The sequence below is a fragment of the Mauremys mutica genome, chromosome 6 (assembly GCF_020497125.1).
Source record: "Mauremys mutica isolate MM-2020 ecotype Southern chromosome 6, ASM2049712v1, whole genome shotgun sequence".
NCBI classification, from domain to species: Eukaryota; Metazoa; Chordata; order Testudines; family Geoemydidae; genus Mauremys; species Mauremys mutica.
In genome coordinates, this window is record NC_059077.1 from 84,550,264 (window position 1) to 84,574,491 (window position 24,228).

Below are 24,228 nucleotides of genomic sequence, written 5' to 3' on the forward strand. Positions count from 1 at the left end.
CTTGGGGCAGCAAAAACCCTGGAGCCGGTCCTGGACCTGTTGGAAACCCACCCGGTTCGGGCTGAAGTTGCAGTACCTGTTTCTGGAATGCCTCGTTCCTAGGAGCCCAACTGTTAAGGAGATGGTAAACGAGTGTCACAGCCATGACCCGAAACGTACCGACCTGACGCGCGCTAGGGGGCTGCACACAGACAGACCAGAGAGCTGACAAACTCCGATCAAGTATTGCCTGGAGCTCACCGGGGGGTGGGGGTCAGTCGGGGGATCATTCTCAAATAACGGCGATGTTTTGCCTAACTATGGCACGTTCCGTCCCATCCAGCTGGTCCTGCCCGGCTCCTTCCCGCCCGCGCGCCCCACGCGCCCTATTCCCCTCCAGGCCCCATCTCCGTCCCTCTTCCACGCCGCCCCGCCCTTACAGGGAGTCAGCTCCCAGCGCAGTGCAGCCCCCCCCTTAGCTCCGCCCCCTGCGGCTCGCGCGCACGCGCGTTAGGCGCGGCTGACTGGGGCGGGGGAAAGGCGTCGTGGCGTCACCCCAGCGCAGGCGTCCCAGGACGCGCGAAATTTCCAAACCGGCGGCGCGGCGCGAGCCCAGCGGCCAGGGGGTAAGAGGAAGGGGCGGGGCCGAGGGGGAGCGTGTCCCCCCGTCGCCGCGGGGGGCGAGGTCAGAGGCTGCTCCGCGGCTGCCAGGTGGGCGGCGCGGAGCCCGTGTCCTGCGCTCCGTGCGGGCCCGTTCCGCGGTGGCTCCGGTGCGGGGCGCTGCGAGGCCCTGCTGCTGCCGGCCCCCCAGGCCTGCCGCGAGCGCCGCGCTGGGGACGGGACCCCGCGCTCGTACCCGCACCTGGCTGCGGGCAGCGCCCAGGCCTGAGGCTGTTGTTCAGCTGCTCCGGCTTGGTCCCTGCGCGCTGGGGAGAAGCGTTTGGTGCCGCCCGGTTTCCCCTGCGGGTGTGGCAGCCCCGAGCCGGGGCAGGGTCTCTCACACATCTCGCGCCGAGTGCGGCAAGCCTGGCACCTGGGCCTGCTTCTCCCTAGCTTGAAACGCACTAGGTTAACGAGCGGATGATGCCCGTTTAAATTGTTACACAGCAGCTTGCTGACGACCTAACAGTCAATGCGAATCACATCTCTAAACCCCTTGCAGCGCTTGAAAAACCTGGGGCGGAGGGGAGGGGGCTGACTTTTCCAGGATCCGACAAAGTGGGTCTTCACCCACAAAAGCTCATGCTCCAAAACGTCTGTTAGTCTATAAGGTGCCACAGGACTATTTGCTGCTTTTGCAGATCCAGACTAACACGGCTACCCCTCTGATACTCAGTTCCTATTAAAAATTGCGTTTCTTGGGCTTCTCCCACTTGACCATAGCAAAGCTCTTTATAAACGTCATAGGGAAGACATTATAGACCAAATTCATTCCTGTTACTATTATAGCAATATCAGGGTTGTGTTTGGTTCTGTATTTGTTGCGTTTTGCATAAGTTGTATGGAAAGAGTTTACACTGTGACTCTTGTCATGGTCTTCACCATAAATTCATATTCATTAATGTACATTGCTTGCCATAAGCATTGCTAGCCTCTCCTTGCTACACTGCTGTTGTGTTTTGTCCTTGTTTTGCAGTTGATAGAAGATCGTTAAGTCAGTTTGCCCTGGTTATTTTTGAGCTTTTTTGAGAGAGCCAACAAGATTGTCAATTACTGTCAAACATGGTGGTGACTTGTGATTCTGACATGTATATACTAGGAACTGCATGGAGACAATGTATGTAAATATTCATTTCACATAGGTCACAACCATCAGAAAACAACTGGTCTGTTTCGGTCAGTTACTAACAAAGACTGGATTTGAATTCACAATACAATGGTGAAAGTGTCTGTATCTGTTACCAATGGCCTTAACCATCCAGCCTCAGGTTAGGGTGTCAAGTGGAAATCATAAAGTCACTTTACAATTTATAGCAAATGGCTTTAGGCCTCATGCCAACAGCATACAATTTTAGCATCCAAATACCCATCCAAAAGATTTAATGAGAGGAGAACAAATAACTTGCAACTTTGTTATGCCTTGTCTAGCACAATCGAACCTAACTTTTGCACTGTGTAAGCTGACATTTTGAGACATCTGTGCTCTAGAGCAGAAACTGTCAATATGCATATTTTGCCACAGTGTAGCTAATCTTTTTTCAAATTGAAATTATTTATATTACTGTTGCGCCTAGTCATGGACCACGGTATACCACTGTATTAGGCAGTGTACAACCAGAACATCCACAAATGGTTCCTGCCCCAAGGAGTTTACAATCTGAAGTATAAGACAAAAAACAGACAGACAGGAGTATAAGGTAGTGGTCATAACAAACCAGCAGCCTAACTGTTATCAAATATATTGCAGGCATCATGACAAAGAGTTTTGAGGAGGGATTTGAAAGTGGATAACGAGGTAACTTTGCAGATGTTTTTGCGGAAGGCCTCCCAAGCATGAGGGATAGCGTGGGAGAAAGCACAAATAAAACTAAACAAGTGGGCTAGCATCATGAGCTGAGGGGAGGCGAGTGCTGGAAGCTCGATAGCAAATGAGAGCTGATCAGTAGGGTGGGGCTTGACTGTGAAGGGCATTGAAAGTGAATGCAAGCAGATTATTGCATCAAACATAGAGAAGTGGGAGCTAATGCAGGGATACAAATGGAGGCAAAAGAAGTTTCAGGAGAAGCAGCCAAGTTTGTCTGAGGTTTTTATTCACAATTGTACATGGCATTTCAAAAATCCACCTTCCAGAAAACTTGAAAAATAGGTAGCAAGCAAATATAATGCCATTTCCCCTCTCCTTTACTGATGATGATTCAGACCTTCTCTATTGTTCCAGCCACTTAAAAAATGCCTGAATTATTTTTTTGAAGGTAAAGCTTTCCTACCTGTGACTATTAAGACGTTTTATAGGGGATCAATTTTTTATGTACCTTTTAACTCACATTTTGCTTTTCTTATGTTGGTGTTACCATCTTCTGATCTTTGTGGGATGACACTGTTTGTGCCACAACATTATGGTGACAGGTCATATTTCAGATAAATTTAAAACTTTAAAATTAGTGACAGGCCTATGAAAATCATTGTCTTGTAAATTTTGGGATAGACAAGAAGCTCTCTTCTCTGCTCCTCCCTTTCATCTTATTGGTTATTTTTTCCCTCCTTTTCTATCTCTCCCCATCCATCTTTACGTAATATATGGGCTGATATTTGTTCATAGAATATCAGGGTTGGCAGGGACCTCAAGAGATCATCTAGTCCAACCCCCCTGCTCAAAGCAGGGCCAATCCCTAATTAAATCATCTAACTGATTTTTGCCCCATATTCCCAAATGGCCCCCTCAAGGATTGAACTCACAACCCAGGGTTTAGCAGGCCAATGCTCAAACCACTGAGCTATTCCTCCCCACCATTGTTGTCTTTTGGATAGAAATAGATCTCTTAAATTCTTGCCCTCTAGTGGTTCGTTTGTAAAGTGGATATAAACCCTAATACTGTCTACCCCCAATGGAGATTTTCCTAGTGACAAAATCTTGTGATTTTGGAACAGAAAATCAAGATTTCTATTTCCCATGCTGCACATATGTTTTATGTCTGTATGTACATGGGCACTGATTATTACACACTGTTTTTCTTTGTGTTTCATCTCTGTTCCGTCTGTTCTTTTTCATCATTCTCATGTTGTCTCTGTTTTCTCTTATTCTGTAATATCTTTCCTTTTCCCTGAGTGTGTTTTTAGTATTTCCATACAATTGTAGAGCTGTTATGTTTATGGCTGAGTACTCATCTTAGGGCTAGTCTACACTTACCAGCCGGGTCGACGCGGTGAGTTCGACTTCTCGGAGTTCGAACTATCGCGTCTAATCTGGACGCGATAGTTCGAACTCCGGAAGCGCCGCGGTCGACTCCGGTACTCCACCACTGCAAAAGGCGGTGGCGGAGTCGACCTTGGAGCCGCGGACTTCGATTCCGCGGCATCTGGACGGGTGAGTAGTTCGAACTAGGGTACTTTGAATTCAGCTACGCTATTCACGTAGCTGAACTTGCGTACCCTAGTTCGACCCCCGCCCTTAGTGTAGACCTGCCCTTAGAAGATGGCATGTCTGATTTGTAGCTGTAGCAATAGTTTTTCTTACACTGAATCATCCATTAAATTTGTTTTGTGGTCCCAGTCTCTTGAAGATGATTACACATACATCAAAATCCCCTTTAGATACATTTGTTGTATGATACTAGTCCAAAACCAATGTCTTTAATCTTAGAAAACATGTAGTCGTGTAGATATCAAACAAATTTCTGTTGATCAGTACAACCTGTTTTAAAAGTGTAAAAGAATCCCAGACTGTAAAGACCTTGTTACATTTTATAAACAATAGAACAGCTGTAATAAATTGAGTAAAATCTCAGATTAAACTGTTTACATTTTCCTGAAGAGGGTATTCCCAGACCTGTTTTTCACAATAAAACCTTTCCAGTACCTGTGTTAGCATAAGTGACTCTTGTTAATATTAATGTTGGTACAATAAAGACTGATAATGTGTCATTAAAATGCATATTTTCATTCACTTATAGTTTTGGAATAAAAATGCCTGAAAACTGGCATGTTTGGTCTTAACTTGGTAGAAAATTGTCCCCGTTTACCCCCCTCCCCCTTCTTTCTCCCCCAAAATTGGTTAATCTGCTTTTGATTTATAGGAATGCAAAACATTTTTTGACTGTTTGGTTCTCATTAAAGACAGATTCGTTGCCAAATTTTATTCCTGCAATCACATTTGTGTACATTACAAAATTTTAAAATATTAATAAGATGTTCTTTTATAGGAAATTTTAACTTAATTTTAAGTTATTAATGAAGAGAATGTTGACTTTAGAATATCTATGAGCAACAATCTGTATATGATCTCTACTTTGAGTTGAACAGTCTGTCCCTAATACTGAAATAATTATATAGTGCTTTTCATCTTCAGAGTGTTTTATAAGCAACTCTGCAGAGGACTGTTTAATATAGAAGGTGGGAATATCATTTGCATTTTATATTTGTGATGAGGTAGTACTGCAGGTGAATGGAGAAGAAAGAGAGGTTTTTCATTATTGGGCTTCAATGATCCCCAGGAATACAATAGATATTATATAAATATACTGAGGAATAGCTGTGGAAAAGAGATACCTCTATATTAATTCAACATTGCTTAAGATTTAAACCTTCTGATGTCAGGGATTTCTGAGTTAAGGCTCCTCTGATAAACTTAAAGCATAGTTCTACTTTGAAAAGTGGCACTGTAAAAATGTATATTGCTGAGATTCCAACCCTCCCTAATTTTCCATAATCCTCCAGTTTTAAAAAGGTAATTATGAAATTACTAAATGAGTCATAAATTTTCAAATTTTGCAGTTACTAAAAACTGGGAGGATTAGCTACGTGGGTCTGACCAACACAGCACTGTGGCTGAGGGGTTCTTTTCTGCTGCTGGCCTCTCTGTGCAGAAGCGCCCACAGCCTGTCCACGTTGGACACAGTGTGTACCATTTTATTGGCCTGGCAGGGGGATGTTTGCAGGGGTTGGTTGTGTTGGTGAGATCCCTTGAGGGAGGAGCCTTTCCCAGGCCTACATGGGGTATGAACACGTGACTGGCTGCTGCACCACTGCTACAGGGAGTAGAGGGCTGGGTTGAGAGTACCAGCAGCATGTGGTGAGGATGATGCGCTGGTTCCCTGTGCCTTCTCCCCCAACATAGCTGAGTACTGGGTGCCTCCAGATCTGAGACACATCAAGGCACCACGTCTACCACCACCGACCCCCACTCCAGTGCCACCTGCAACTATTGGTGCCTCATCTTTCTGAACCCTGCCAAGGGCCAGGAGGACTGAGTATGACACTCCTGTCCCACTTCCCCCCAGGGGTGAGGCTAAGAAGAAATAGACATCCCTTCTGAAACCAAGAAGGACCTGGTATGAATTCCCATTCTTCCCCTGGGGCTGTGGCTTGAAGGACCTGGTGTGACCTACTTCCCAGAGGGGCAGGATGATCCACCCCCAACATACCCTAAGAGAAACTTCTGGGGGGGCTTCTGCAGCACATGTGCATAAATTGTGCAGTGGGCGTCACTGATGGGCAAGGTGCAGCAATTTTGAATGTGTTGGGGTGCTGGATCACTGCCCAAGCCACAGGCTGTAAATTTCCCCATGTGGACCTGCTGGTGTGCTCTAGCTGCCTAGAGCGCATTAATGTAGTCTAGCACAGCCCAGAGGCCAGTTAAAATGCAACATGCAGCCTGTGGTTTGGGTGCTTGCCTTCTACCAGATCCTCACTGAGCAGTCTGTGGAGGATGAGAAGCTGGAGGGGCAGGAGGAGGTGGCAGCAGCAGAAGAGGAGAGATGGAATGTGACAGGAGCGAGGAGAGGAGGAGGATTAGCCTGGGAAGGAGGTCCAGGCCCGAGACTGGCCAAGGTAATTTAGGGCCCTTGGCAATATAGGATGGCACCTTTCCCAGGGCCAATCCTCTCCTTCTGCTTGTTTGCCCCCCTGACACTCACCTCCAGTGAGGGAGAGCCCAAGGTTCCTGGCTCCGCCTGCCCTCCTCTATTAGCCATAGATGGGGAGGGGAAGCAGGAGAGGTCCTAGTTTCAGAGGGGAGAAGGGAAGAGAAGTCCTGGTTTCTCTGGGGAGAGTAGATGGGGCAGGAAGCAGAGAGAGGTCGTGGTTATGTGAAGAGGGCAATCCCACATACATGTGCGTGCCTCTGGCTGGTAGTACGGGCTCTGGGATGGGACCAGAAATGAGGAGTTCAGGGTGCAGGAGGGGGCTCCGGGCTGGGGCAGGGGGTTGGGGTGCGAAGGGTGGGGGGAAAGGGGAGGGCTCCGGCTGGAGGTGCGGGCTCTGAGGTGGGCCTGTGGATGAGGGATTTGGGGTGTATGAGGGTGCTCCAGGCTGGGACCAAGGCGTTCGGAGGGCAGGAGGGGGATCAGGGCTGGGTAGGGGATTGGGGCACAGGTGGGGTGGGGTGAGGGCTCTGTTCCCAGCCAATGGGAGCTGAGGGGGTGACGCTTGCGGATGGGGCAGTGCGCAGAGCCGCCTGGCCTCCCCTCCGCATAGGAGCTGGAGGGGGGACATGCTGCTGCTTCTGGTAGCCTTGGCATGCATGTATGGAGTGGATTCTGACCCCGCTCTCTGGCTGGAGCACGGGAGCAGGACAAACCCCGGACCCCACTCCCTAGTGGATGTGGCCCTTGGGCCATAGTTTTCCCACCCCTGCAGTAATCCAAGCAACCTCCCTAATTTCTTCCCTAATTTTTTTCATAAATATCCCTAAAAGTCTCAGAGCAAGGTTTGTATCTCTGATAATGGACTTCCATATTCAGTATGTCTGATTGGTTTTCATATCAAATTTGTTCCATTTTCAAGAAACAAGATATTTTTCCAACTGTCAGCCTCACAAACTCTTCCTGGGCTTTAGCAGTTAAATTGTGTTCTTTCCATCTTGTGAATCAGCACCAGTAATATGTTTTCTGTAGGTAAAATTATGCCCTCAGCTACACCTGTACAACCACATTAGTCCTAAGTAGATTGTACAGTTGCATGGATGTAGCTGAATTTATAGATAGGGTGAAAGTCAGGCACAGGAAGATTACATGATTTGTCCAGCATCACACAGGAGGTCTGTGTCTGTGCTGGGAATCAGACTCAAGTCTTCTGACTCCCTGAACTGTACTTTAACTGCAAAACTATCCTCCTTCCCTACTTCAAGAGCTACTAGACAGGTTTATTTTCCAAATCTAGATTAACTACGTGACTGTATTGAAATATTCAAAACACTGTGATAAATGTATCATATTATACAGCTAAATTGGCATATGAGAGGCTCCAAGAAAACTGGGTAAGAGACATACCACTAGCAAATACTTCACAGACAATATATCCAAAGTTCTCATCTGTCATCAAGTGACCTAAATTCATGAGGAATTCCCTTCCATTAGAATATGAAAGCTACGGTAACTCCTCGCTTAATGTTGAAAATTCTACTTTTAAGCAAATTGATGTTAAGCGAATCCAATTTCCCCATAAGAATTAATGTAAATGGGGGGGGGGGTTAGGTTCCAGGGAATTTTTTTTTGCCAGACAATAGACATTATAAACGTATGCTGTATAAGTTTTAAATAATTTTAAACAAACAATGTAATAGTGTACTCACCAATGATTAAGAAGCTTGGTTGAGGCAGGGGCATAGTGAGTTGGGGGCATGGGGGCTTGCCCCCTCTACCTGCCCGGCGCTCCTGCCGGAGAGCGGGGTCGGGGAGTGAGGGCTTGCCCTGTTCCGCCTGCCCAGCTTTCCAGCCGGGGGTCGGAGCGTGGGGGCATGCTCCATTCCAGCTGCTCGGCGCTCCTGCCAGGGAGTGGGTTCGGGGGCTTGCCCGCTCCCTGGATGGAATGCCGGGTGGGCGGAATGGGGCAAGCCATTTTACCCCGCTCCCTGGAGCACTGGACGGGCAGAGCGGAGCGAACCAAACAACCTTATAAAGGAACATTGCGCGACTTTAAACGAGTATGTTCTCTAATAGATCAGATACCTAATAACAAAATAATGTTAGCCAGGACGACTTTCTGAGGAGTTACTGTACATGGTTTTAGAATGTGGAAAGGTCCAATGAATACAAATTTTCTTTTGTATATGATGATGCCAAAAAGTATAAGCAACTTTTGTGACAGGAAAATTATATTAAATTAAAAGTGATGAAATAATTCGGTATTTGTAATTTTAGGTGGATCTTTCATTAATATGAAAATATTCTTGATGTAGATGGCCAGTAATGTCTATTTCAAACATTATGAACAGGTTTACAGTGGTAGACTTCCTTTTTTTTACTGTCATGGTGTCATCTACATTACAAACAATTAAAAATTGAGGATCCACTTAAGTTTGACTATCTTTGCAAAATGATGGAATCACTATGTCAATGAGCACAGATGTAAAAGTTTAGTACCTAAAGTCCAAACTCTGTGATCACTTAAAATTGTTTTAGCTCTTCAAAAATGTGGTGGAATGAAAGGACATTAACATATGAAATAATTATTATTCACTGGAAACATTTACAGATCTCTGAATACTGTACATTTTAGTAACAATAGTATTCTTGCAATAAATGTTGTTCTTTAGTTTGTCTGTTTTACAAGATGTTCTTTTGTGTAAAATATTTAAATATTAATAGGAAGGAACAAACAATAGGAATGGAAAATGGTATGAAATAGGGAGGACAACTGAGACAAAAATTTTAAATGCTTTAGGGAAGAATATGAGGAAAAGTTAAGTTCTTTTCAGCTTTATTTCCTTAAGTTTTTCACCAGTTCCTTATGATCAGAAGAGGGTCAAAAAATCTTACTAATTACAAACATCACTTATTGTAGTACATTTAAAAATATGGAAATATAAAGAGTATACATGGAAGTAATTAACTAATTTAAAGCTCCTAAAATCACTAACAAATTAATTTGAATGTTACCATGAAGACCCCAGTCTTACTGAGTAAAAAAATCTTATCTAAATTTAATTGTAATAGTCTGCGTAAATTCTAATAGTATAGTAAATTTAATTGTATAATTTGTGTAACTGGCTGGAATCTTTCTCTGTAAAGGTATTCTTTTAAGAAACCCCCAAAAAAAACACATCTTGTCTTAATTCAAAAGAATTAATGGACAGTTACAAATTCCTAGGGAATGGTATTAAATTTTGTAAATAAACACATGGCATTCTAAACTTAAAACAAAAAGTTGCTCTGGGTGCCATATAATGTTCTTTTTATGCTGCAGCAGAAATAACCTTTGCTGCTGGTGGATTTAGTGTTCTAAATGAACCTTTACTAAGAAGATCTTATTCTGTGTATATGTGTAGAATAGGGAGGACTGAGACTTCTTTGCAAGATTCTCTTACAGCAGTGTGCTGCTAGTGGATCATGATTTCATTTGACAATATGCTCACATTGTATGTTGATTACATTAATCCATCCCAGTTTTTCACCATAGTTCGATAGCCAGTAGAGACATTGCTACAAACATATCCCTTTCACCTAGATTGATTGTGACTGACTTTCTGGGCTCCTTCCTAAATTTCTGTAAAAGGTTTTATCTCTTCCCCGGTCTACTGTATTATCAGTTTCTATATTGCGGAAAGTCTAGAATTCAGCATGTAGTCTCAGGTAACTCAGGCTTGATACAGAAGTTAAGTGATATATTCTTCCCTGAGCAAGTCCTTGGGAGGTTTTGTGAATAGACTGGGACTCGGGAGACTGGGGTTCTATTGCCAGCTCTGCCACTGGTCTCCTGGATGACCTTGGGCAAGTCACTTCACCTCTCTATGCCTCAGCTTCCTCAAATGCATGGTGATGATACCTACCTCCTTTGTAAAGCACTTTGAGATGTACTAAAGAAAAGCATGATATAAAAGCCAGGTATTGTTAAAAATATCTGAATTCACCAAAAAAAACCCCCATACATTTTGATTCCATATATTTTTCAGAGTGGAGCTTATCTCCAGAGAGAAGGAAATGACTTAATATAAGCTGGAAGGCCATAGGTGCTGTACTGGGATGAGTATACATTTCATTATCAAAAGACAGCTTCTTATCTCAATTTCATATACTTGTGCTGAAAAGTTTGGGCCATGATTTTCCTCTTTCTTACATTAATTTAAATCAGGATTAATCCATCTGAGGTCAGTGGCGTTACATGGGTATAAAAATAGCACAAATGAGAGGAAAAGGCCAAGTGTTTCTAACTTGTTAGAAGAGAGGGACTATATCCTTTCACTTTTAGATTAAATTCACAGTGTGTAACAGAGCATTGTTTTGACTATGAAACCAATGCTCAAGTTGATGCATGCTGTTGAACTTGCTGGGTGGAGGTCAAAATCATAGCTGGAGAACCTATCCTTATCCAAGTTATGGGAGAGGATGTTCTTTTACTCATTTAAAGTGATCCTTTGCCGCCAATTTTAATGTATACAGGTATAAATGGAACTTGTTGACTTGGTATGAATGCAAAGGAAGGCATGTCCTTTTCATTTTTCTTGCCTGCACTGCAGGTCATGTATTATTGTTCTGATCTCAGGGACAATATTGTCATACTACTGGTTGTGCATATTTTTCACCAGCTTTTCCACCACCAGCCTTTCCTTTTTGGTGGGAGGAGTTGGGGGAAGTTTTAATTCTACAGGACAGAAGAAACAACCTCAGATGGCTTTGGCCCCTTCGTGAGTTGAAGAATATATGTTTTTGTGGAGCTTACCTTCCAGGGTGGATAGAAACAAATGAATTAAAAATATATATATAATTGGATTCTTTTAACTTAAATAGGTTTTTTTTTTATTTTGTTGTTTGTTATAAATATGTTTTAAAAATAAACATGTTTAAAATGACATTTGAATTAATACAAAATATGTTAAGGCCTAATTTTATTATAATCTCTTAAAACATTTAAATAAAAAAAAGCTGAATCCGTGAGCCTCTATCAAAAATCTTGAGTCAAAGGCAGCTTTTCTATATAGAGAGAGATTATTTTTTTCCAGATTCTAACTTCTAAGGTCAAGCTTTATAAATGTGGCAAAATAGGTCCTGTACTGTATTAAGGTCTTGTTTTGTTTAATAAATATAAATTTTATATACTGTTTTGTGTGTTTAATTAAATTCCAGTTACCATCCTAATGTAGCTTGACACAAATCATGCACAAAAAATTAATTATCTAGTAAATAAGTAATGTATTATTCACCATTTTCTAACATACTAAAAATGTACAATTAATACAAGTATTAAAATATTAAGCTATATAATTGCTTACATAAATGTATTTAGTTATAGTGTACTCTAAGATGTACCTATTCTAATGTAAAGGCTCTATTTAGTTGTAAATCAACATGTTTTAATGTTTATATCAACCAGTGAAAATGCACTTTTTTTAAAGAAAATTACTGCGTACAAATGGAAGAGTTAATTTAAGAGTTGATTTTAATCGAGCCTTTCCACATGGGACTTTAAATAACCTTATTTAAATCAGTCCACCCGGATTTAATACCCAAGGTAGAAATTCAGTCAATATATCTTTTAGAGAAAGAAAAATTATTTATCTGTTACTCTGGTTCTCTGCAGAATCTAGTTTCATACTAGCTTTTCAGAATAAGGCTAAGCTTTATTTGTCATTTATATTTCAGTATAATTTATGCTTATAAATTAAGGAGTTTCGTGCTTTCTGTTAATCAGAGACCTGGATGGGAACATTCTGGAAGGCACTGACGAGCCAGTGGTTAATTGGTGCACAAAACACCCCTACTTGTGGTTTAAAGGGTTGAAACTCAGGCAGGATCTCTCTTTTTCCAATCTCGTGGTGGAAACCTGAGGCCTAGTCCAGTCAAATTATACTTCCAGAGAAACCAAATTTACAGGTAAGTAATTTCCCCTTACTGTAATCAATTGGTTTGCTCCCCCCCCCAAAAAAACTCTAAAAAAACACCCCCTTTCTCCAAAATCCCCCTCAAACTCTGACACTTATCTAAGTTCAAATTGTTCCTTCTGAAGAACTGTCTGTCCCATGAGAGGGAATGAGGAGAAAAAAGACTTTATCTGTTTTCTGCTCCTTGGTTTAGGGTAAAAACAAACAAAAACCAGTCTGTACAGTCTTATTATGTCTGGGGTCAAAGTACTCATCAAACTCTTTTATTAGATGTTTTAGTGTTTTGGGCAATATTCCTGGCAACAGAGTCTCACTTACTACTTGTGCTTTTTCCTCAGTGAGATAGTAAGAAAGCTTTACCTTTGTTTTATCATGTGTTATTCCCCATGGTCAGCTCTGTATACAGACTCAATTCTTGCTTCCATTCTTTTGCAAGGCTTTTTGTCTGGAAATCCAGTATTTCCAATAGTCTGAGTCCTCTATGCTGCCTGTTTGCTCTGGTTCTAGGTGTTGCTTTGTTTGCCTGTTAATCACACTCTCTTCCTTGCTGTAGGTCTCACTAGACCAGTGGTTCTCAACCTATTTACTATTGTGGACTGCATTCAATACTACCTGTATGGCCCTGAGGATGTCACAGCTGTGTGCTGATTGGGCCGCAAGCGGTCCACCGGTCGCAGGTTGACAACCACTGCACTAGACTAACTGCTGCCAGTGTATACCAGGTGCTGGATAATAATATAAAAGTACTCCATGCTTGTAAATCTAAACTAGCTCCTTATTAAGTGAACTATTTACAGAGTATCTGCAACTGCATTCCAGTCATGTGCAGACTGACTGACTTTCCTGATGCCTCCTCTAAACTCTTGCCTCCTGCAAATTGTGCTCATTCCTCCAAGTTCCATGCAGGTTGCCACATGGCCTAAGTGATTCTCCCTGGAAAGAAAACAAAGTGGGCTTGATATCTTTCATGCAGGCATATTGGACTATGGTCCTTGGGATCAGACACTCTGACAGTTCATGTCCCATTTATCTTAGTGATACAATGGGAATATTTATGGAAATCTGAGATTATTCAGAATAATCAGAAAAGTTGATTTATAATCCTGACTGCTGCCAGACACTATAGAAATGAATGTAGATTATATGGCAAGTTGAAGAAGACCATGAAGTACGGCAGAAGAAAATACCTCTTTGCTAGTGGTAGCTAATGCGAGTTCTGAGTCAGTAGTTGCCTTTTGTTGCCTCAGAACTAACTGCAGGTCTCTAAACCAGCGGTGTCTAGAGTGAAAACTCTGAACTGGAGCCAAGCTCTCTCAGATTGGGAGCAAAAGGGCTACCAATAACTTTTTGTTCAACTGGGTTACTGGACATTGACCAGAGGGGAGTACCCTGTGGTGATAAGCAAGAATTTCAGGAACAGCTGAACAGATAGCAACCTATTTAATGGCACAACATAAATGAGATCATCCATCATCTACATCAGGTGGAACAGGTAGTGGGGTGCAGTGCAGGAATTTCTAGTCTCAGAATCGGGGACAAATGGAGCAGGGCCCTGCCTGAAACATCTAAATAAGTTCCTAGTGGAGGCTTGTCTTCAAAACATTCCCATTTTACCATCCTCAGACAGTTCTTAGGTTTTGCAGATGGGTGGCAGCCTTTCCCCCCGCCCCCCACAACTTTGATCATTACCATTTGTTCCCAGATTCTTTGTTCCCAGATTCTCTCTAGGATCATGGTAACAATAATATTGGTTTTAGGGCATGTTTCCGTGATTCAGAATTCTTATGATATGAAACCACTAATTCTTGGTATCCCCTTCCCATCTTGTCCTGTCTCATCCATTGGCAGATAGCTGGACCCAATTGTATAATAGCCGAATTCCCATATTGATGAATGAAGAGAAACAGGTTTTTTTAAAGGATTTGCCTGATTCAGTTCAGGGAATGGGTACCAGAAAGAGAACACAGTAGCTACCAGATGGAACACAATGATACAGTGAGGTCTCCGAGTACTGCTCCTTCCATGGTAACAGACCTATTCTGCTGGTGACAATCAGTGTCTGTTTGTGTTTTTTTGTAGTTATTATGAAAACCCTATCAGCACTATCCCAGAGAGAAATTCTCTTGTCCCGGGCCTAACAAAGTTTCTGATCTCTATGTGCACTGCCTGCCAAGGGAGAGATGAACATTAAGCCTTACATCGCAGAAGATGCATTTAGAGGAGTGGCTCCTATACCCAGGAATATCTCACTAAACATAAAGCAATTTGTTGGTCTGGTGAACAACTTCTTTGTATTTGGAAACAGTAAATAAAGTTCCTCTGTATCAGGGCCTGGGATGTGAGGTGGTGAACGACATTGTTCAAAACTGGGCAGGGTCCCTATTATAAGTCTTCCCATCATTTCCACTGCTCCCCAGGGAAATACAAAAGATGGGAATGAAAGAGTTGCAGTAATACTGTTTATGCTGCTATGGCTCTCAAACTTGATTAACTTATCATTGGAAATTTAGATGTCTCTGTCTCATAGAGGAGGTCTGCTATTGCAAAACAAGTCCTCCACTGGGACCAGACAAGTTTAAAACGAATATTTGGAAGAAGTAATTATATTCGTGTACCCCAAAAATAAATCAGCAAATAGAACTTATTCTACTGGGTGATAAAAAGTCCACAGTTTAACTACCATGTTTGATCAGTGAAACATAGCCTTGAATGGCCATAGCACAGGAGAGCTTTATTGTATCCAAGCAAAAAATGTCAATTCTCTGTAGTATGTTCTCAGCACATTCAAGAAAAGGAAGTCTTTGTACAGATCCCAACATTAAATGTTTCCTTGCAACTCCACAAGGTCATAGAGCATATCCGTGGAACTTCAGTGTGCTCCTTACAGCACTACCAAGATTAAATCCTGGCAGGAGATGTCCATATACTTCCTGTCCATTAAAGTAGGCCTCCCAATAGCTACTAACCCTGATTAGATGAGTTTGTTGTAGGGCTTTCTCTCAAAACACCCAGTACTGTGCTTCTAATTCAGACAGGTAGTTCTCACAACTTTCATAGCATTCATTCCCTAAATAAACTTAAGAAATACTCTTCCTTTGGTTAAGCATCAAAGGGTAGGCCTACACTTATGGTGGTGTGTAGAGTACAGACACTGTACTCTTAGCATGATATAAATAACAGTGTAAAGACAGTGAGGCACTGCATAGGTGGGAAGAGTACAGACACACCAGAACCCTAGGGTATATACTGTACACATCTCTCTACACCCCCAAGCAGTGCCTTCCATGCCTACACTGCTATTTTTAGCAGTGTAGTGTCCCACTGCCAGAGCTTTTCCCTGCTGCCGTGGAAGATTCCAGCAGCAGGAAAAGGCTCTGGCAGGAGGGAGACAGTGGTGAAAGGCTCCAGCTGCTGGAACCTTTCCCTGTGGCCTCCCTTCTGCCAGAGCCTTTCACTGCCATGTGTAGCTACACACTGCAGTGTGGACACAGCCTACCTTTTTCTGAAGCATTTAGCTACATGTACCCTAAATGTCACCGCAAGTGTAGACAAGACCAAAGTCCAGTCTTTAGGAGCACTGTCAATCTCATGGCAGAGTAGTCATGTCTCCCATATTCAGATTTGCTAGATAGCCATTAGTTCACCAAGTTCCATATATTGGTCATCCAGTCTCAGCCGATGCCATTTCCTTTATTTAGGCAGAAGTCTTCTAAGCGCCTTAGTGCCCAGGGGAAGATGGAGGAGATATTTATATAAGATCTGCCTCAGTTTGGATGTCCATAATTAAAGAATGATCCTGTTTCTCACCCTAGAGGCACATTGCTATGAACAGTTTATTGTAATGGATCTGTAGAGCTTAGCACAAAGAAGAATAGGAAAATTTACTCATGCTTACCTGAAAATTTCCTTTCTATAAGTAATAATATCCACAGATCTGGCCCACCTGGAGACAAATGGATCCAGAATAGTGATGGAAACTGACATCCAAGGATGTGGGTTTTGTTGTCATTACCATTCTCTGCAGTAGAAGAAATTGTGTTTTTCCTCAAAGTATATTTAAAACAATCTGTACTTTTCAGAAAGTAAATCTGAATTATCCTGGCTTTGGAAGTTATCTCATCTGGAGGGAATTCAGGAATTGGGGCATTCCCTTGCTGCCAGTGACTTAAGGGTCTAATTTTGTCTTTACGCTGCATGCAGGCTGACATTGTAATAGATCTGAGAACTTATTACTTGAAGAAAGGAAATTTTCAGATAAACAGGAATACATTTTCCTATTCTTTTGCTTAAATCCAGACTTCATTTCCCTTGTATATACTTGTGGTCTGTTTCCATATACAGATTTTCTTTCAGAGACTCCTGCTTTTTGTCTCTAATCGCTTTCGTAAGCCCCATCATACCACTTAAACTTAATTCTCATTTTGTGAGGTTTACTAAAATTACTCATTTTCTTTCCCTAAACTAGATTTTTTCTGAAACTATTTCTCAGAAGAACTTTATATACTGTGCTATTGCTTTGTTACTCTTTTCTTTCTTCCATTGACATGATTGTTGACTCTCTCCATCCATCACTCTCTTCCACCCTTCAATCTTTTGCCCCTCTCTCCCATTTCAAAATCCATCCTCCTGATCCCCAGCTCTGGCTTATCCCCAACATCTGCTTCCTTTGTTCCTGCTCTCACACTGTGGAGTGATTTTGGTGGAAATCCTGTGATCAGGCTGACTTCACTACATATTTGTTCTCTATTTCAGTTCTGCCATTTTCCTAGCTAATTGTATCTCACGCCCACAATCCCATATGCTTTTTTGCTACCTTTGACCCTATCCTCAAACCCTCTTCTCCTCTGCCTCCACTTCTCTCTCTCTCTGATTTCTTTTAAGAGAAAATTTACAAAATATGACGTAACCTTCACCGTCCCCTCAACTTGCCTTCTCCTTTCCTCCTACAAATCTTGCATCCATCACAGATGCAGAAATTTCTTGTTTGCTTTCCTCCTCTAACTCCTCCACTTGTCACAATGACCTCATCCCATCTCCTGATCTCCCTTTTGCCCACTCTCAACCCCTCCCTTATTCTTCTTAACTGCTCTATTTCTTCTGGCTCTTTCTCCCTCACAATATAAGCATTCTCTAGTCTTTCCGATCTTGGGGGAAAAACCCACCCAATTACCACCCTATCTTTCTTCTCCCTTTCATCTCTAAACTCATTGAATGCACTGTCTACCCTTTCATCTCTAAACTCATTGAATGCACTGTCTACAAGTGCTATCTGGAGTTCCTCTCCTCCAGTGCCATCCTAAATCCTCTCCAATCCAGCTTCCTTCTCTTGCATTTCAGTGAAACCGTTCTTGCCAAAATGTCTAATTACCTCTTCCTAGCTAAAGCTTAGGACTAGTACTGCATTCTCATCCTTCTTGACCTGTCAGCCGCCTTCAACACATTTAACCATGTTCTTCTTGAAATCTTGTCTTCTGTGACTGTCTTCTCTTGGTTTTCCTCTTACCTCTCTAATCACACATTCAGTGTCCTTTGGAGGATGTTCTTCTTCCACCAACTTTCTGTGGGGGTCCCGCAGGGTTCTGTCCTGGGTTCCCTGTTTTTCCCCCCACTACACCTTATATCTTGGCGACCTCATCTGCAAACAAATTCAACTATCCTCTACATACGATGACTCACAGATCTACTTCTCTATTCCAGCACCTATCCCCTTTTGTTCAACTAAAATCTGGGCCTGTCTCTCTGACATCTCCTTATGGATGTCTAGCTTGCGGCTCAAGATAAACAGGGCTAAAACAGAGGTATTAATCTTTTCCCTCAAACCCTTCCCTCTAATCCTTTCTCCATTATTGTGGACAACACGTCAACTTGCCTGTAACCTGGGTATCATCTCTGACTCAGACCTCTGTCCATGTCCTCACATCCAGGCTATGTCTAAGTCTCTAAAAATGGCCTTTTTTATCCATCCACACAGTTAAAACTCTTCTCTGAGCTACTTGGTATACTAAGCACAAGGTGGGATATTAGTTTACATATATGTTTGATGAGATTACAAGTTTGATAAAGGTAATAGTGTTGATGTAATATACTTAGACTTCTAGAAGGCATTTGACTTGGTACCACATACAGTTTTGATTAAAAAACTAGAATGATATAAAATTAATATGGCATACATTAAATGGGTTAAAAACTGGCTAATGGATCTCAAAATATAGTTGTAAATGGGGAATCATCATTGAATGGGTAGGGGTGTTTCTAGTGGAGCTCTGCAGTGGTCGGTTCTTGGCCCTATGGTATTTAACATTTTTGTCAATGACCTGGAAGGAAACATAAAATCATCACTGATAAAGTTTGCAGATGACACAAAAATTGGGGTAGTGGTAATTAATGAAGAGGACTAGTCACTTATACAGAGCACTCTGAATTGCTTGGTAAATTGGGTGCAAGGAAACAATATGTGTTTTAATATGGGTAAATGTAGGAACAAAGAATGCAGGTCATACTTACGGGTTGGGGGATCCTATCCTAGGAAGTAGTGACTTTGGAAAGGATTTGGGAGTCATGTAATGATGGATAATTAGCTGAACATGTGCTCCCAGAGCAATACAGTGGTCAAAAGGGCTAATGCACTCCTCAGTTACATAAGCAGGGGAATCTCAAGTAAGAATAGAGAGTTTATTTTACCTCTGTATTTGGCACGGATGCAACTGCTGATGGAATACTGACGATATCCAGTTCTGGTGCCCACAATTCAAGAAGAATGTCGATAAATTGGAGAGGGTTCAGAGAAGAGCCATGAAAATGAGTAAAGGATATAGTCAAAAAGCTCAATCTGCTTAGCTAACAAAGAGAAAGCTAAGGGGTAACTTTATTACAGTCTATAAGTGCCTAGATGGGGAGCAATATTTGAAAATATGCTCTTCAATCTGGGAAAGAAAAGTATTACATGATCCAATGGCTGGAAGTTGGAGCTTGACAAATTCAGACTGGATAAAGGCATATATTTTTAACGGTGAGGGTAATTAATCATTGGAACAATTTACAGTGGGTCATGGGGAATTCACAATCACTGCCAATTTTTAAATCAAGATTGCTCTAGGAATTATTTTGCGGAAGTTTTATGACCTGTGTTATACAGAAGTTTAGATGATCACAATGATCCCTTCTGGCCTTGAAATCTATGATTCTAGGTTCTTCCATAATATAAATAGTAAGTATTTTAAGCAGTGGAATTAAGAATGCCTGAAATACTACTCTTAACTCATGATATATTATCCTACCCTAAAAACCTGAGAGAAAAATGGTCATAATGAAAGGAAAAATCTATTTGCAGGAAAAATATAAAGCAATCAAGGAGATATGGGATATTTGGTATAGAGAAACAATATAATGAGTAGACAGTGTATTTTGTGCGAATCATTTTTTTATTTTGGTGTTAGCTAAAAACATTTGTCATCTGTAAGACATTAAATTTGTGGCCTGATCTTCTTATTAAAATTCACTGTCTCTGTGATTTTCAGGGTCATATAGTCTCTTGCTGTTTTAAATTAATGTGATTATTATGGCTGTTAAATCATCCTCAGCTGGACTGTGGTACAAGGGGCCAATAATGTTATATTGTGCAATTATGAAATGTCTTTATAATATGAAACCTCATACTGTGGTGCTTAGCTATCCTTTAATACCCATCAGAGTGGTAACAAAACATAGATAAAAATTACCATTTTCCAGATTTTGAAGATATGCTGTTCTTTGGAACAGGGGCTGTCTTTTTTTATGTTCAGCTAACACAATGAGGACTTGATCCTATTTGAGGTCTCTGGACACTTCTGTAATATAATTGGCTTTCCTTCCCCCAATAAGAGAGTGTTGTTTGAGAAAGACTGGGGTAATGGAAAGTGAATAAAGTGTTCTTTTGGAGTTTAGAGCTAATTGTCACCACTGTAGGAGAAGCAGGAGAGGTTACCTTAAAGTTTTTGTTGGATTTTAGACAATGTAGTTTCACCTAATTTATTTGTAAACCCCTGATGCTACAATATGAAATAATGTTGTACTTAAATAGTATCTGAGATTTTCCTATTTATATATAAAGAAAGCCTCAACTTTTTAAAGGAAACTGCTCTTTAAAAAATAACAATTTGAATTTGCTGCTGTATGGTACCTTGGCTCATTTTCAGTAATGTTTTGGTGAATAGTGACCACTTTATCAGCAGCTGGTGAAAGACAGATCTGAAGATAGTCAGAGCTATAAAAGACCCTTCATAGAACTAACTACGATAGAAATCCTGGTTAGATGCTGCACACCTATTTTAGCTGATAGATCAAGTAAACAGGTTATGTCATCCTTCAGTAGTCTGCATTTCAGTCATTTGGAACTGCTGGGAGGCATTTGTAGGCTCAACAGTCCCTGTTACCCAGATAGTTCCATGTCAATATATATGCTTCCCAAGGATATGGATCTATACCCACTGCAGGTAATAATCTTTATACAGTGTGTTTTAAGGTTTTTTTTGTTTAGGCTTGGGGAAAAGAGATGGTTACAGCAAACAGAATCCATTCCAGTTTTAAGAAAACTAATTTGATATCTTCTTTGAGATTTTGATATTCTTCAGTTCCCAGGACAAGTTAATTTTGTGTTTATGTACTTTTCCAGTCATGGATTCAGACTTTCATATTATAGTCTGTACATGTATGTTTTGGATATGGTATGTGACAGCTGTATTCTAACAGTAAGTCTGTTAGCACTTAAAGTGGAACATTCTGGTATACATGTGGAGCTGTGCCTGAGAATCTGGTAACAAAAGTTACTGACTAAATATGTTACATTTCAGACACTAATCCAGATAACTCACTCAACAGAATAAAGCTAATCCATTCCTTGTTAGAAATGCTGCCTGCAGTCTCTGAAGGATGTAACAAATACCCCATGCCTAAGCTCTGCAGGGCTCCTCACTGCCTCAAAGTGAAGAACAACGGGAGTTCGACTGGGAGGGTCTGAGGCAGGAGGAGCAAGGATTTATTTTCCCTTCCAGAAGGCAGAGGGAGTAACTTGAGGTGAATCATACTAAATGTGAACTACTCGGTTTTCTAAATTCTGGATCTGCGTCAAATGTAATGGAAAGATAGGATCGGGTTTCGAGTGTGGCAGTTAGAGCAGAAGTGGAGTGCTGGCCTATAACAGCAAATCTTTTAATTGAAGAAATACCATTGGCTCTGAAGATAAACTGGGGAACAAACCTGTTTTGGGGGGATAGACCAAATTACCCAAGAGGAGTTTCCTTTCTGTAATTTTGTTAGCAATCTTTTTCATTTCAACAGAGTCATTATATTTGGTTTTGTTTTATTTTATTTTATTTATAATTACAAGACCAGTGGTTACTCAAGTGTATTTTTGTTAATCAGTTTGGGCACCCCATGGAAGACTGAGTTTAAAGTGATATATCAGGTCAGTATTCTATGTGTGTACTTTGTATTTTTGCATTTGTTATTTTTTTCAGTTCTATGGCATATCTCCTCATGTGGCTAAATCAAGGAGAAGCTCAGGATAATTCAGGAAAACTTCCCTTTGCAGGGCTAGATTCCATAGTTTAAAAGGTACACAAAAGTGTTGCTGTTAGACTGGGAAAGTTTTAGGCCTCTGAAGAAAGCAAACATTGAGATATATCCTAGAAGGCAGGATGCACAGGACAGAATAGGTACAAATGAGAATTTGCCGCTCACATGTATTCTTTGGTGACAATCTGGAAGAGTCAAGATCATGATTCAGCAAAACATGCAAGTACATGCTTGAAGGTTAAGCATCTTTTTGGACAGGAATGGATTTAAGCACTTGTTTAGGTGCTTTGCTAAAAACGATATCCAGGTGCCCATGCCTACAATGAGTACAGTAAGTAAACCCCTCTGAAATAGGTCATCTAGACACATTAGAGGATTGGGCCAAAAGAAATATGATGAGGTTCAACAAGGACAAGTGCAGAGTCCTGCACTTAGGACGGAAGAATCCCATGCACTGCTACAGACTAGGGACCGAATGGCTGGGCAGCAGTTCTGCAGAAAAGGACCTAGGGGTTACAGTGGACGAAAAGCTGAATATGAGTCAACAGTGTGCCCTTGTTGCCAAGAAGGCTAATGGCATTTTGGGTTGTATAAGTAGGGGCATTTCCAGCAGATCGAGGGATGTGATCATTCCCCTCTATTCAGCACTGGTGAGGCCTCATTTGGAGTACTGTGTCCAGTTTTGGGCCCCACACTACAAGAAGGATGTGGATAAATTGGAGAGAGTCCAGCGGAGGGCAACAAAAATGATTAGGGGGCTGGAGCACATGACTTACGAGGAGAGGCTGAGGGAACTGGGATTGTTTAGCCTGCAAAAGAGAAGAATGAGGGGGGATTTGATAGCTGCTTTCAACTACCTGAAAGGGGGTTCCAAAGAGGATGGATCTAGACTGTTCTCAGTGGTAGAAGATGACAGAACAAGGAGTAATGGTCTCAAGTTGCAGAGGGGAGGTTTAGGTTGGACATTAGGAAAAACTTTTTCACTAGTAGGGTGGTGAGGAACTGGAATGGGTTACCTAGGGAGGTGGTGGAATCTCCTTCCTTAGAGGTTTTTAAGGTCAGGCTTGACAAAGCCCTGGCTGGGATGATTTAGTTGGGTTTGGTCCTGCTTTGAGCAGGGGGTTGGACTAGATGACCTCCTGAGGTCCCTTCCAACCCTGAGATTCTATGATTCTATGATCTGACTATGATCTGTATAGCAATTTACTGGAGGGGCTTTTCCTAGGCCAACAATACAATTTATTCAGATTTGGTGAAGAGCATATGAGAAGGGAAGAGAAAATTCACTTCCTGTTTTGGGGCTAGGGTAGAAGTTTGCTACACAGCCCCAGCCCCTCTCCTGTGGCTCCCAGTCCAATCTATGTACTGGATTTGAGTCCTGCATTTCTGCCTTCATCATCGCTCTGTGTAAGCCTATATGCTGTTGACACAAAGATCCTTTTTGCAATATTCAGGCAGTGCAGAGGATTCTCCTGAACAGCCACTCTGGTAGCAAGTCTCATTTTAAGCAGTGTGGAGGGCTTTTTGTAGGCCTTCTTCACCAGGATGCATTTCACCCATTGAAATACTATAAAGGCTTAATTTACCCCCTGAAAATCATACATCCAGATGTAACTGTTATAGTGCTTATTCATTATCTATTTTTTTATACTTATTGGCTAATAAGACAGGCCATTGGTGGATTAATAGCTGTTTGATACACAGTTCCATAAGTGTTCAAATGACAGCAACAACAAAAAATGTAAGTGCGGGTTTAGTAACTAATGAAAAAAATGTGGGCTTTGTTTACATTTTCTTTGATCACTTTTTAAAACAAACATGCTCTAAATACTAGCCATCCAACTGGTGTACCTTACTTATTAAAATGTTTTCTTATTGGGTGGGATCCAAAGTCCTGTAATAGTCTGAACAATACGGTGGTTCATTGTTTATTTATCTATTTATTTGTTACTGTTTAAAAGTGGTGGTGAAATTTTTTTAAAAATCTGGCCTAGGTTAGTATTGTGCCAAATTAGTAAGCATCTCATGGGTGTTATTTAGCCTGTGTGAAAAGAGATCATGGTGGTCTGTGTCAGGCAGTTGTGACTTGTAGGAGTACTGCAACTGACTGAACTTTGTCTTGGCCCACATGACATGGCGCATAGGTCAAGGTTACAAAAGGTTGTACCCTGTCACATACTAGGGGTCAGTATCCATTGACTCCAGTTGCTTCTGTTATTGTCTGA

General features: G+C 41.6%; 1 protein-coding gene across 2 annotated transcripts in view; it reads left to right on the forward strand.

Annotated features, from left to right (window-relative positions):
• Nucleotides 1–512: 512 nt before the first annotated feature.
• FANCC (FA complementation group C) overlaps nucleotides 513–24,228 on the forward strand; it is a 135,452-nt gene continuing 111,736 nt past the window's right edge. For both annotated transcript variants that reach the window (XM_045022462.1, XM_045022463.1), the window contains exons 1-2: nucleotides 513–605; nucleotides 12,262–12,443. The gene's annotated coding sequence lies outside the window, so the exon portion shown is untranslated. The remainder of the gene's footprint in view (nucleotides 606–12,261; nucleotides 12,444–24,228) is intronic.